Genomic DNA, 16453 nt, shown 5'->3' with positions numbered 1-16453 from the left:
TTGCTTCACCTCTTCCATATCAGCAAAACGTTCCCCTTTAAGGACTTTTTTCATCCAGAAACTAGAAAATGTCACTTGGGGGTGAGATCCAGTGAATAGGGAAGATGGGGTATTGGGGGTCATGCCATTTTGATCAAAAACTGCTGAACACTCAGCGTGGTGTGGGCAGGCGTGTTTGTCAACCACCCATCATGAAATGGGCCAACTCACTGAAAGAGTCTCCAAAAGAAATTCACTGAAGCCAAACGCAGCCTCTCACAACAATGCCAGCTGGTACACTGATACCGATGGGTTCCTAGAACACTCAACCAGCAGGGGAAGCCTGGACTACAAGGGGCCCAACCTCCAGTGGATAAATCTGGGTTTTTCGCGCACCCTGACTTTTGAAACCCGAACAATAATTTTGTAATGTCTAGCGCCATCCCTCATTTCAGTGGCAAGTGACCATTCTTCACAGGGGGCCCAACTCTGAACGGCAGTTGTGTGAACAGCCACAGCGCCCAGCAGGTCACTCCCTTGGGATAAGAGCTCCTGCTACCAGTGGAACTCTTGCCTGTTGTGGCTGGTCAGCAGGGTGGTGGCCCCGGGTGGAGATCAAGTCTAGGAGGAGCACAGTGTGGGGGCGGGTCAAACATTATGACAGACAACAACCCCCTGGAGACACCTAGTCCTCAAATTCTGAATTGTATTGTTTTCCTCCCCAAAATCAGCAGTTGAAAAGCTGAAAGTTTGAAGTTAAATAATGAATGATCCTTTTTTTTTAAATCCCCTAAGCTTTATTCAAGAGTTTCATATAACCCATAAGGGAAGTTTCATCCTTACTTCCTTTTTCCTACTGACAAGAAGAGCAGCTTGGGCGGAGAGGGTAAGTCGTGTCTTATTTCATCCCTCACTTCCCCTCTGTACGCACACACGGATCCTTTCCCCAACTGGGAGTCTGAGCCCTTTGAAGGAATAACTTCTTCATTTATCTTTGTACTTCTAATTCTTAGTTTTTTGCTCAATAAGGCTTATGATGCTATTGAAAATATTTATGGAGACTTTTGAGCTACACTGTCCACATCCAAATCTCCTTTTCACCACTTAGTCCCTGTGTCATCTGGACAAGTTAATTCCCTCTCCATGCCTCAGAGTCCCGACCTGTAAAATGGGGGTATCATAGTTCCCACATCAGTGCTGTTCATGAGTTGGGCAAGTCGCTTAACTTCTGCATGTCTCAGGGACTCCGGGGTTGTCGGTAAATTAAATGAGTTAGTCCTTGGAAGCTTAGAACAGTGTTTGCCACAGAGCAAGTGCCCACCAAATGCCTGCGGTAGCTGCCAAGACAAGTTCAGGGACAACCGAGACATTGTTGAACTTGATACAACATTGTTTCTCTAGAATTACAAGAATGTACCCTTTAATTGAACAAGAAAGCCCGAAGAGCATGCAATATTCTCCACATGTGTTTTCATAAGGCCCTGTTCTTCTGCTCCATGTGGTACCTTCCTTCCTGTGATGGCTGCCTTTGTAGGACTTCATGCCCCCCTTCCTGGCCACACACTGGCCCAGACTCTTCCCTCCACCACCCACCAAATTCTCTGCTACAAACTTTCACTAAACCTTGGCATGCTATGGACAGAGATGACAATACAGTACAAAGCTATACGTAAATAATGCAAAAGAAAAACACTTAATATTAGATACACGGTTTAAAAACCCACCAGCCATTTCCTGTGATGAAGAACATCCTTGTGGCTTGTTCTCTCTCACCCAGCCCTGCCATCTCCCCAGCCCCTCTGCCTTCCACTGACCGTCCTCCCCTCCTCTGTAGCCGCCAACCTCAAAGACCTCAGTGACGCCATTTCTTACCCATAACACTTCGGTCCTCAGCTGTGTACCCAAGCTGAAGTCCACCCAAATTTGTATAGTCACCATTTCTGAAGGCATCTTCTGTCCACCTTTTTCTGGCTCAAAAACTAGGCAGCTGCTTTGAAATGGCAAATTATAAAGTTAGATTCCCTGCCTACCACTGTTTCAGTAGGAGTTCCCTCTTTCTGCCTCCTGCAGTTAAATAAATGAAGGCCACTCAACAGCTCAGAGCTTCATGAGCTGCTGGCTAGGTGGCAGACACTGTTCAGCCCTGGGGAAGAGAAGGGAGAACACATGGTCCCTTCCCTTGGGGAACTCAGAGTGAAGCTGAAGACCTGGATGCCGACACAGAAGTGCAAGATGCTGTGCTCACTGCCCAAAGGAAGATGTGTATGAATGTTATGGGAATACAGCTACGTCCTATTAAATATGACCTTCAAAACTTAAGTATGCCTTTCACACCGGTGTGGCTACCACGGTCATGTGACAGTGCACCTGCACAAACACCTTTCGGTGTACAGGTGAGTCTATGCACATTCTTCTAACTCCCACCCATGTGTGCTAAGGTTCCGACTTCTAAAAGCTGCATTAGGTATATTATTATTTCCCCAAATACTAAGCATTTGGAGATACTTAGTATTTCAAATTGAAAATATTGTTCAAAGGAGGAAGGAACACTCTCACTCTTGCAGTGGATTTCCTTCAGGTGTCACTCAAGACATAACAGCAGTGGGTTGGTTCTCCTTATCTTCTCCCTTGAACAAAACCAGTGACGGACTCTCCACAGTAGTTCACACATAGATCACACGACACCGCGGGCCAACGCCCACCACCTTCCCTGCCCTCACCCGGCTCTTATCACTGAAAGAGTCAGACTGACAAGCACTGATTCAGCGGTCTCTGGTACCCCACTGGGAAAAAGGCCATCAGCCTTGGGATCTCTCAAGAGAATAGCCTGGTGGTTGAATGTGACCGTGAGTCACAGAAATGCTAATCCTAGCCCAGGCCCTGACTCATTCTGTGACCTGTGCCCTACGTTCTCCACCCGTGGGTTTCCCAAGATATCGGGGTACACTCCTCTATTTACCTGTCACAAGGAATGAGCTACAGTTGGAGGTTATCGGTAAATTAGCTAAGGACGTGGGACTTACACTGTTACAGACTATGTGACACAGATTCGGACACCCAAAGTCGTTGTTTAAAACACATAGTTTTTCTATGCTCAAATATCTACCAGAGAAAAGACTCCCATTCAGAAATTAGGCAAATGTTATCAAAGCGTACAAAGAGCAGGTGGTTGGCTGGTCACCTTTATCTCCTGCCTTTCACAGACGGGAAGCTTCAATGACCTTCCCAAGCAGGCACAGCTCTGAGGGGCCTGCATCAGCACCACCCAATAAAAAGAGAATGCAAATGACAAATGTGAATCGCATGTATCATTTTAAATATTCTAGTGATAAGAGTAAAAAAAGGAGAAATTAAATTTTAAAGATATATTTTATTTAGCCTAATACATTCAAAATATTATTTCAACATACAGTTTTTAAAGATGACTAAGGACCGAAAAACTTCTTTAAGACCGTTGGAGTAATAATATTCTTTTCTTAAAATCTATTTTATTGATTATGCTATTACAGTTGTCCCATTTTTTTCTCCCCTTTACTCCCCTCCACCCTGCACCCACCCTCCCACCTACATCCCCCTACCTTAGTTCGTGTCCATGAGTCATAAGTTCTTTTGCTTCTCCATTTCCCATACTATTTTAACCTCCCCCTGTCTATTTTGTACCTACCATTTATGCTTCTTATTCCCTGTGCCTTTTCCCTCATTCTCCCCACTACCCCTCCCTGTAGATAACCCTCCATGTGATCTCCATTTCTGTGATTCTGTTCCTGTTCTAGTTGTTTGCTTAGTTTATTTTTGCTTTTTGTTTTTAGTTCAGGTGTTGGTAGTTGTGACTTTGTTGTCATCTTACTGTTCATATTTTTTATCATTTCTTTTTCTTAGATAAGTCCCTTTAACATTTCATACAGTAAGGCCTCAGTGAGGATAAACTCCTTGAACTTGACCTTATCCAGGAAACACTTTATCTGCACTTTCATTCTAAATGATAGTTTTGCTGGATAGAATAGTCTTGTATGTAGGTTCTTCCTTGCCTTTTTTGACTTTGAATACTTCTTCCCAGTCCCTTCTTACCTGCAAGGTTTGTTGTTGTTGTTGTTGTTGTTGTTGTTGTTGTTGTTGTTGTTGTTTGAGAGGTCAGCTGATAGTCTTATGGAAACTGCTTTGTAAGTAACTGACTCCTTTTTCTCTTGCTGCTTTTAAAATTCTCTCCTTACCTTTAATCTTGGGCAATGTATTTCTGATGTGCCTCAGTGTGTGCTTCCTTAACTTCTCTGGGGTTCTCTGAGCTTCCTGGACTTCCTGGAAGTCTATTTCCTTTGCCAGATTGGGGAAGTTCTCCTCCATTATTTGTTCAAATACATTTTCCATTTCTTGCTCTTCCTCTTCTCCTTCTGGCACCCCTATGATTCAGATATTGGAACATTTAAAGTTGTCCCGGAGGTTCCTAAGCCTCTCCTTATTTTTTTGAATTCTTGTTTCTTCATTCTGTTCTGGGTGAATGTTTATTTCTTCTTTCTGGTCCAAACCTTTGATTTGAGTCCTGGTTTCCTTCCCTTGACTGTTGATTCCCTATATAATTTTCTTTATTTCACTTTTCATACCCTTCACTTTTTCCTCTATTTTGTGACCATACTCAACTATTTCCATGAGCACCCTAATTACCAGCATTTTGAACTCTGCATCTGATAGGGTGGCTATCTCTTTATTGCTCAGTTCTATTTTGGGGCCATATTTTTTTGTCTTGGCACACCTGTTACATAGTAAGAGACAGAGCCTTAGGTATCCACCAGGGTGGGGCAATCCACATAGCTGCATTGTGGTGCTGTATGTGGGGGAGGGGTCCAAGAGGGAACAATACCACTGGCTCAGCTCTTGGCCAACTTTCAGTCACTTCCCCCACTACCCACAAGCAAATTGGGCCCTTGTGGTGCTGATTTCCAGGTCGGTGGGTTAGAGGACATTCTAGGACCCTGTGGGTCTCTCCAATGAACTCTCCACAGTTGAAGCAAACTGGGAATTGCTCCAACTGCCACCACAACCCCCACAGGTTTTTCAGCCAGAGGTTTTGAGGCTTTATTTCCCTATGCTGGTACCCTAGGTTGGGTGGTCTGACTCACTCCCCAGTTGTTCCTCCCAGTTTATCCACACACAAATGTGGGACTTCCCAGTCCTCCAGCCACTTCCTTGCTGCATCCTCTCTGCCCTGGCTGCCCATCTCCACTCCTCCTATCAGTCCAGATGAATGTTTCTTCTTTAACTCCTTAGTTGTTGGACTTACATCCAGTTTGATTTTCTGGCAGTTCTGGTTATTTCTTCTTTTTTAAATGTGTCATCCATCTTTTGGTTGTACAAGGAGGCAAAATCTATCTATCTATGCCTCCTTCTTGGCCAGAAGTCCCTCTGAGTACTATTCATGTTCTTCTATTTCCTCATGACCTTTTTAAGAAAGAATCACATTATATTATGTAACTCTCTCTCCCCATCCCATTTTGGGACTTATTCTGATTAAATACCTTTGAAATTCACTTTGAGAAATTCTTTATCTGTTTATTTGGGATCCCTGAGTGTGTGAGGCTGAGTTATCAGAAGGGATTTTCTTATTACTTGGATAGCTTTAATTCCTAAAATTTCTGCCTGTCTGAAAGCATTCCCAACAGAAAGTAGCCAAAGAACCAGCTTCTGCCAGTTCCATCCTCAGCTGTGACTCCATGGGGAAAACCAAAAGAATTGTTATTTTCACTCCTCCCAGGAGGTTGTCTAACTATGTCAACATCTGATTCATTCTCAATGATACCTTTCCTGAAAATGATGTCTCCTTGAATCCTTAAACAGAGTAAGGAAATATTCCAAATATCAGGGGTTTTGATAATGACTATATCTCGATTGCATTGAGTTAAAATGATGCTGTAGATGTACACAGAGAGTGAGGTGGGGAGAGGCTAAGACTTAGAGAGCACACCTCCCTCTCTCTCTCTGCTCGCCAAGGCAGACCATGTTCCTGGAACTACCAGGTTCACTACCAACCATTGCTGGGACTGTGGTGGCCCCATAAAACTATTCAGTGTGCAACAAGGCTTTATTCCAAATTTCTCTGGCACCACCCTTTTTGTCAGCAAACAGTAGAATGTAACTAACACGGGCCCTAACCAAAACTGGGGAGTCCACAGGACTGCATTCCAGGCCACAGAAGTCACTGTGCCCCCTACAAACCACTGTCCAATCTGCCCTGTAGATGTGAAGCTGGAACCCCACTGAGGGTCAACGTGTCCATAGCTGCAAGAAAAGGGAGATTCCGGAGGAGATTTTCCAAGAATGAGAAAGAGGCAGAACAATATGGTTTCTCAGAGAAGAAACCCTCTCACCGGCTAACGAAAGTGTGCCTGTGTGAGTAGGTAAAAGGACGAGAATGTCTTAAAACATATCTTTTCATCATGGTGCGACCTACTAACTACAAAACAGGTGGTAGGATGCCAGAAAAGAAGCATGAATCATTTGCAGAATTTCATCAATTTTAAAGTTCCTTTAATGCCCAATAACGTAAAATGTGTACACCAAAGCCCAGAGATGCCTTAGGGAAAGCAGAGCTTGTGAGACAGAGGTGGGACAGTTGGCAAGAATGAAACTAGATGTTGATAACACCCTCCCACATATTTCCAACCACACCACCCCCTTGTAGAGAGCGAATTTTCTCTTCGGCGCCACCCAGGTACGTGTTGGCAAGTTTTAGGACAGAACATCCTGTGCCCCCTCAATTCACATGCTGCCATATTTGCTATCACCAAGGAGATCCTGGAAACAAACACGAAGGTAATAGAACAAGGAAGACAAGGAAAACTGGGGGCAGGGCTAGACCGGATTGCAGGGCGGGGTGGGGGGCAGTCCAGGCCAACACAGTAACGGTGTATTTGTTACTTCTGCCTCCTCCCACCCTGTTTTAGGCACTTCACACCCCATCCTTTCTATTTACAGAGTTACTCTGATTATGAAAACACCAAACATTAGACATGAAATATAAATATGAGTTTCGTTGTTCATGAAATTTCAACTTCATAATCTGTCAACCTATAGTCTACACAAAACGCAATCATCACTAAACCAATCTGGATGAAATCTACTTTTTGGCCACCGGCATTAGTTCCCAAGATAAGTTCACCCAGCTCTGTCCTTGGAGAAAGTCTGCCTTAACCCTTGGGGTCCCCAGGGAAGGAACGACATAAAGCAAAGGAACATCAAATAATATCTATGGTCCGTGAAACGCCAAACACCGTATGATTGGAGCGTGTTTCTGTTGGCTATCGTGCTGTGAATTCCCCTCCTCTGTGGTGCTGCTGACTTCATCCCCGACATCTGTGCTGTTTGGAAACACACTGTATGCCCAGCAAAAGAAACTATGGAGAGGCTTCAAGGAAGCCTTGCTGTTTAATGAGGTTTGCGGCCACAAAAGTTAAACATTTAATCTGGCAGGAACTCACAGTCCAGGCTGACTCAAGCTGTTGAGAAAACTGTGTTCTAAAAGCATGTAGATCAGTGTTTAGAACCTGGATACAAATTGTAATAGAAACAATGCTGTGAATGGTGGTTAGGTTCCTTGGCCAGCCTGCCATGCCTATGGTAGCTGGCACGCTGTCTATTTATAGTAATCAGTGTGGTTGGAAGGAATATTAATTTTAAAATTCTGTATGATGATGCAGCTCTGCATATGCCACTTCTTTTGAATGCTCCTCAGAGTACTGGAATAAACCTTCATCCGTTTGGGCTCAGTAAATTCAGTATAAGCTATGACAAAGCAGAGCTGAGAAGTCATCTAATGTGGGAATGAGGTGTGTATATTATTTTGGAAATATCCAAAATTCTTCAGAATCAAGTTGAATAAATGAATTAACTTGAATGATCTGGTTTGGGTTAAAAAAAAAAAAGACACACTCATCCACCAGTGATTTCCCCAGAAATTTCCTTGGGAGCACAGTATCAAAACAGGAATTCCACAACTTAGCAATTGCTACATTTCACTGTGTACTAAGGTTACTGTTAAAGAAAAGACAATGCTCACTGGAATCCAGAAATCAGGGTAAGTTCTTATGTTCTATTTTTTATAGTCAAATCTCATCTACTATTTGAGAATGTCTAAGCAAGTCATCTAAGCATCTGTATTTTAAAGACATAGTGAGATATTCAATACTATGAATACCATAACCTGGAGTATGAAGTTGCCTAACCAGCCCCCCTACATTCAAAATATGATAGGTTTATCTCATCTTTGAATTCCCAGTCCCTAAGACCATGTATCTCTTTCTTAAGAGAGAAGAACTGGGAAAGTCTTCAAAGATAATAAATTGATTGCTGAGGAGTGTGCGTGCATGTAGCCAACATACACACTTAGGTATGAGCTAATCCTACAAAAAGGTAAAGGAGAGGAACTAAGACACTCTGTCTTGCCCCTATAAAAATTAAGTATCCTTTTCTGTAAACAGAAAAAAGAAATTGCTGTAACCCAAAATACAAAATGGACATTGATGCTTGTAAAGCTTTATTTTATAGGTAAGAAGGAGGACATGCATAGAACAATCGTACTTTCAAACTTCAAAGGGTTTCACCTACAGGTTTCTCCTTGAGTGATCGTTATTTCAACATGGGGGATGATATTTCTATTCTCATCTCCCTCCTTTAGATCAGAGTAAAGATCACGTTTTATCCACTTAATCATTTTTATGATAAATATGTTTCTTACATTATAGATTTAATTAACAACAGTCCTTCTGTGAGAAAGATGTCTACCCATAAGCATGAAGCCCTAGGTGAACAAACAGAACAAATTTCAGGTTGTTAACTTTATCATTGATGGTAACATTTGCAAATGTGACTTGAAAGTAAAGACTGGCTCACATGAAATGTTCTTCCAGCCAAAGATGTAGCAGTACAGATACAATGGAAATGGCTTATTTCTAACTCCAAAAATGAGCACACTTAGTTTGCCATCGCAAATTTAAAGGTTAGTACCGCAGCAAGAATCGCTGGGACTTCAATACACTACTTTCAATAATGGACAGGACAAATAGGCAGATGATCAACAAAGATATAGAAGACTTGAATAACAATGTAAATTAAGTAGACACGATAGACACTTATAAAATACTCCATCAACAATGTCAGGATACATATTCTTTATGAATGCACATGGAGTATTTTCCAGGGCAGAACATAGGCTAGGCCATAAACAAACCTTGGTATTTTTGAAAGGAATGAAATCATACAAAGCATGTTCTCCAACCACAATGGAATAAAATTAGAAATCAATAACAAAAAGGAATTTAGGGAACTCACAAATATGTGGAAAATAAATAACATGCTCCTCAACAACCACTGGATCAAAAAAATTAAAAGAGAAATCTAAGAATATTTTTACATAAAAATAGAGATATAACATACCAAAACATGTGGGATTCAGCTAAAAACTGCTTAGAGGTAAGTCTGTAGTAAAAGAAGTGAAGAGAAAGGAAGTAAAAAGAAAAGAAAAAGTGAAAAGAAAAGAACTCAAATCACCAACCAAACGTTCAACCTTAAGACAATGAAAAAAATAAAAAAGCAAATTAAACCCAAAGAAAAAAGTAGGAGGAAATAATAAAAATTAGCATGGAAATAAATAAAATAAAAATAGAGAAATTAATGAAAACAAAAGTGTGTACTCTTAACAATCAACAACATTGGCAAACTATTACCTAGATTGATCAATAAAAAAAAGAGAGAATACTCAAATTATGAGAATCAGAAATGAAACAGGGACTACTACAAACAAACTTACAGAAATAAAAAAGATTGTAAAGGAATACTATAAACAATTATATACCAATAAATTATATAATCTAGATAAAATGTACAAATTCCTAGAAAAACTGCCGAAACTAACTCAAGAGAAAATTTACTATCCAAACACATCAATAACAAGTAAAGAGACTGAATTAGTAATGAAAAAAAAAAAACTACCCACAAAAGAAAACCCAAACCCACGTGGCTCCACCAATAAATTCTGCCAAACATTTAACAAAGAATTAATACTCACTCCTCAAAAGCTCTTTAAAAATAGAAGAGAAACACTTCACAACTCTTTTTACGAGGACCACATAACACTAACAACAAAACCAGACAAGTACATCACAAGAAAACTTTATCTCAGGAATCAAAGTTTGGATTAACATCTGGAAATCAATTAATGTAATATGCCATACCCATAAAACAAAAAACAAAACCCCATTATCTTTTCAATAAGTGCAGAAAAATCATTTGACAAAATCTGACACCCTTTAATAATAAAAACATCCAACTAATTTAGAATAAAAGGGAACTTGCTGATGGGAACTCAAGCTGATGAAGGGCGTCTATAAAAATTCCATAGATAGTATCATAATGATGAAAGAATGGATGTTTTTCCCCTAATATCAGGAACAGGGCAAGAGCACTATCCAGAAAGTGAAAATATAACCCACTGAATGGGAGAAAAATTTTGAAAATCATCTGATAAAAGGCTTGCATCTAGAATCCTTGCAACCTAATAATAAAAGACAAATAACCCAATTAGAAACAGGATCTAACTAGACATTTTCCAAAAACCATATATAAATTGCCAATAAGCCCATGAAGAATGCTCATCATCATCAGTCATCAGGGAAACGCAAGTCAAAATCACAATGAAATACCACTTCACACCTACAAGGATGGCTAATCAAAAAGTCCAATAAACACAAGTGTCGGCAAAGATGTGGAGAACTCAGAACTTCATACTTGTACAAGAATGTGGGAATATAAATTGGTGCAGCTGCTTTGGAAATCAATTTGGCAGGTCTGCATATGGTTAAATGGTTAAACAGAGTTACCATATGACCCAGAACCCCACTCCTAGGTACGCAGGGGAAACAAAAACATGAGCCCACACAAAGACTTGTACGTGAACGTCACTGGGATCATCATTCAAAACAGAAAAAAAGTAGAAACAAACAAAACTGTACATCAACTGATGAATGTATAAACCAAGTGTGGTCATTTGTACACTAGAATACTATTTCTCCATAAAAAGGAATGAAGTACTACATGCTACAACATGGAGGAACCTTTAAAACACTGTCACTAAAAGAAGCCAGTCACAAAATGGCACATGCGATGTGGTTCCACTTCTCTGAAGCATTCAGAAAAAGCAAATCTAGACACAGGAAGCAGATGAATGGCTGTCACAGCTGAAAGGAGGAGCGGTCAGGACGATAGGAAGTGATAGCTACAAAAAATAAAGTTTCCTTTTGAAGTGATGAGATATATTCAAAATGACTGTGGTGATATTTGCATTCATCTGTGAATACACTAAAAAACCACTGAAGCATATGCTTTAAATGTGTAAATTATATATGTGAATTATATTTCCATGAGGTTTTTTTTAAAAACTCAGTTACTGAACAAACATTAGAAATCTGCCCAGTTCTTTGCTACCCTGAAAGTTTCCCTGCAATTCCCCCTCCTAGTCTCTCCACTCAGAATATGTGGGTGATTTTGGAGACTGTGCAACAAATCACCTAGATTAGTGATTTTCAACCAGGGTGCCACGGCACACTGGTGTGCCACAAGAATTTTAAAACGTGCAACACTTGATTAGTTAGTCAGCAGCACTGACCTCTTTTCCCTTAGAGAGTCAAATGTAAAACTGCCAACAGCCAACACAACAACAGCCAGCTGGTGCGAATAAATCAAAATGATCCCTATATTTTGTCAGGTTGGCAAAAAATATAATGTATTTTTCTGGTGTGCCACAGAATTTCAGTAATTCCTTTATGCATGCCACAAGATGGCAAAGTTGAAAATCGCTGACCCAGATCATAGTGAACAACAGCTCTCACCACCTTTTCTATAAAGCATGTTCATTTAATTCTATATATCTTGATTGCCAAAACTTGATCGCCCTAACTCTGTGAGAATTAGAGTTGGCTCACTGAAAGAGATGAAGCCTTGTGCTGAATGATGAGGCATACATTAAAAGTAGAGTACAAAGATAAATGAGAAATCATTTGCCAAGATTTTTCATGGCTATCCAAGGAAGAAAGGGAAAGGGAAGAAATTGACGTGAGGACCAAGTCACTTCTCAGGCCTGCCAGGATCCTTGCCATCTAGCCCATCCTGCTCATTTCACACAAGAGAAAAACTAAGTCCAAGAAAATTCAGTGTGTGATTCAAGATCATGCCTCTAATTGCTGACCAATCATCCCACTCTGCCCACGGCCGAGACCGGCCGGTGGGAAGGATAGGGGACGAGGGAGGGAGTTCCCGGAGCCCAAGCAGGGAAAGTCCTGGGCAAACCAGACAAGCTGTTTACCCCTGTTGACAGTGGCCATCAGAGCCCCAGTGCCTGACCCCCAGCCCAGGGCTCTTTCCTCAAGGCCATGTTCTCTCAGGAAGACACACAGCTTCCCACTTCGAAGGGGCTTCCCTGCCCACGTACTTCCCAAGGATTAACCTCCAGGTGAGAATTCTTCAAAGCCCAAAGGAAACGACTAGTTCACTTTATTATACGAAACAATATTTCTCTTTCAAAAGCCAGTATTATTTCTGGCCACGAGTTATCATTTTACCAAGATGTTTAACATAAGTTGAACATCATACCACTTTTCTCCTCATTTATCACATTAATTCCAGCGAGATTTAAGGTTTTGTATGTCTGAAACTGACATTGTGCTATAGCGCACGGCTGTGGAACGGGCATGTGACAGTCAGGAGTCTGCCATTCACTAAAATAATACACATTACCAACACAAATACATAAACAAAACTGTTTTGAGTGACTAATCCACCCTCTTCCCTATAGGCTGCTGGTATTCTACAACAGTCATAAAGGTGTTTATATGGAATTAGTTTATTTTTGCTCCTCTAAGGCCCACATGAACATCTTAGAATCAAATGTACTGAGAAGAAAATTAAAGTCCATCACAGCCTAAGGCTGCCTGGGGCTTCCTGACCTGAGCCTATGGACAGAGACGGGAAATGTGGGGGTCTATGCAGCACATGAAATAGTATGTCAAAATGTTCATGTGTGTTTGGGAATGGAGGGAGAAACTATATAGCATTTGTTACATTCTCAAAGCGATCACTGAACCCAGAAATGGTTAAGAAATTTAGCTTTAAGTCCTTCCTAGAGCAATGTCATCCCGTACTCCTCGCACAGGACACAAAAGGAGGGTAAAGTGGTAAAGCCTGACTCAGCGGAGAAGAGAGAGACAAATACCCTGTGATCTCACTTCTAAGAGGAATCTAGTAAACAACATAAAGAGCAAAATAGAACCAAAGACATAGAAACACGGAAGGGAGGGAGGGGGTGGAGGACAATGGTGGAAAGAAGGGGAAGGGACTAGTCAAAGAACATGTACGAATGACCCATGGACGTGGACCATGGTGTGGGGACTGACTGTGGGAGCTGGGAGCTGCCAGATGGGGCGTGGGGGTCAGGCTGGGCAGAGGAGGGCAAAGGAGGAAAAACTGGGACAACTGTGACAGAATAACAATAATTTTTTTAAAAGACTCTTTAATCCTTGACTAGCTGTCCAAAGACCACAGAGATGAACATACCAAGTAAGATAATGAACTGGAAATAAAAGTACAAAACATAAGCTTAAAATCATTTCTAACACATAAGGGAAAATTTAGAGTGAAGGGGAAAGACATAGTTACTGTGGAGGAGTCTGTCTACCTTAAGTGATGGAGACCGTTGGGACGGTCCTGGAATCTAATTAGGAAAAACACGAGTGTCCCCAAGCGCAGTGAGAGACTGTGAACACCTGACAGGTTGATTTCTCTTATCACTCCAATCTTTACCTCTCACCCTTGAAAAACACATTTTGATATTGAGATAAAGCAGCCCTCCTTTTCCTGACAATCCTGAGAAGGCAAATTGAAAGCTTGAAATCTCATAAGCAATTGAAGAAGGCAATAACCTTTTCTTCCAAAACCAATCTTTGCATGATTGTGCCCAGAGGCAACGGCAGCGCTGGAAGATGATCAAGTTTCCTTTACACTTTAATTTTCGGACTGACTGGTATTAGAAAGAATGAGTCAACCATACTCTCATCAAGTTTCCTTGTGCTCTCAGACATCGAAATACAGATTAAATGTCTGAGTTACAACACAGTAAATACACTGAAGAATACCAATCAGAGTCAAGCGATTAATAATTGAAATGAAGAAATGTTAGACATTTCACACTAAAATGCATCATGCTTGCAATAAAAGAAAAAACATTGATTTCTTAATCAACAAATGTGATCTAACAATGATAATTTTCTGAATATTTTATAAACCAGACTTGATTTTTGTTCCAGGGCCTCCTTTCTTCTGTCTTCTCCATCTTATGCTTACTTTCACAGGCCGGTAGTTAAGGATTTTTCAGAATGCATTTCCTAAAACCTGTGCATAAACAGTGTGTCACCAATGGTTGTTTGAGTATGTTGACCACATTTGCACAGTAGAATCATTGGATGGCTTTCCACACTGTTATGCAGGATCATACCAAACTCTATTATAAATCTTGGCCCTTCAAAAAGATTGCGCTCATTAAATGCAATGTTGATGTAAATATAATTCATTAGGGGGAAGAAATTCTGTCTTCTGAGTAATGTATGCCTAGTCTAATTCCATGCGTAGTCAGGCACTTAACCCTCTTCAGTCGCACGCAGCATCATAATGATGCTGGTTTACTGATATTCAAATTCCAAGCTCATGCTTTCCCGTGCTAGGGGTTGGAAAAGTTCAATGAGGACATTACTGTAAAAATCAAAATGTGCATAAAAAGCTCAATTTAACTTAACTAACCATTATTAGGATACTACTGTGTGTTGGCCAGCATGTTAAATGCTATCAAGTTTACAAAAGCAATACACAACATTTTGTGCCCTCTCCGGGAGTGTGAAAGATCATTAAAAGTGGAGAACAGACACCGGAAACCACTGGAAAACAACACACAGCAGTAAATAACTAAATGTCAAGGGTGCAGGGAAAACAACCAATGCTGGAGCAGACATCTCCATGAGCAAAAAGAGCTGAGGCAAATTTCAGGGAAGAGGTCAGACGAGAGCTGGCCTTTAAAAAAATTAAATTTAGCAATCTTAGAACATAACCCAGACAAGGAAATGGGATTAGTACATCCAGGCAGGGACCTAGAGCATGGGGTAAGAGGATGAAGAAATTGGCCCGGAGAAATGGGCTTCCGTCCAGCAAGAGAGAGTACAGATGCAGCTACAGGGTGAATAGGTAACAGAGGATGATAATGGGAACAGCCATGAGAAGTGGAAGATAAAAGCCTCGTAAATACAACAGTCAAGGGGCTCTAATACTCAAAATATAAAGTGTCATAAAATATTCTTCCATTTAATACCAAGAAAATTGGTATTAAATTGTGGAAATTCCATTTTATAGTAGACCATTAGTTGTGCATCAAGAGGAAGGCAAGACAGGAGGAAGTATCAAATTACTTACAGAGCTTTTTCATATACCCTATGCCTGTGTTTGGGGTCTAAAACATCCCTCTAAAACCATGTGCCGAAATCTTTGCAGAGGAATATAGTCTAATTGGATAAAGCTCTAGGTACACCCTACTTCTGACGAAAACCATAGCTGGCAGGCTTTGGAAGACCACATAGCGGCATCTTTAATCAACAACACAGCGCAGGGACCGTGCATCTTCTCAGCCCCAATGTGCCTGACATTTAGATGCACAGGGGAGCTCTCCCCACATCCTACTGTGCTCACCAAACACTTGGCTTGGGTTTTACTGTCAGTTGCTGCAACAAAACCAAACATCTCTACCAGAAGCAAGAAAGTGACATTGAGCAATGCAACACCATGGGAACATAATAAAATCAGCTATCTATAAAAAACAAAAAAAAACTACCCAAAAGACAGTGAGAGGTCAGAGACGCCACAGGTTTACTGCCTATGTTAACTTTCTATGACATCGATTCTTGCATCATCTTTTGGCAATACTACATTTCTTTAAAGATTTAGTAAGGGGAAGGAAAAATTTATCTCATTGAAAGGACACAGAAACATACAAAACAGATGAGCTCTTCCTACTACTTACCTAGGAAATGGATATTTCATGACCATGAGGTTGAGTCTAGCACTGAGGGCTTTTTTCTCTTTTATTTATCTTTACAGAGCTTAGAATTTTCTGGGTTGAAGCACACTTACTACAACAGAGAAATACTTAATCATAACATGGCACATGCCATGGCTACTCAGAAAAGACCGCATCTTGAGCTGGGAACCACCAACATAGACAGCCCATGGACCTACCTGCTCGTTAAGAAGGACTGAGCAAACAGGACTCTCCCCGTGTCCCTTTCTCAGCAGGCTTGAGGAGGCAGATTCCATCAGAGAAGAAAAAAGGGGAAAGTTTTGAACAAGTACCTCATTTCCTTGATGCTAAGATACATTCTTCCCATAATAATGTTTC

Source organism: Phyllostomus discolor, chromosome 3 (genome assembly GCF_004126475.2).
Source record: "Phyllostomus discolor isolate MPI-MPIP mPhyDis1 chromosome 3, mPhyDis1.pri.v3, whole genome shotgun sequence".
Lineage (NCBI taxonomy): Eukaryota > Metazoa > Chordata > Mammalia > Chiroptera > Phyllostomidae > Phyllostomus > Phyllostomus discolor.
Note: the sequence above shows the minus strand (reverse complement) of the source record.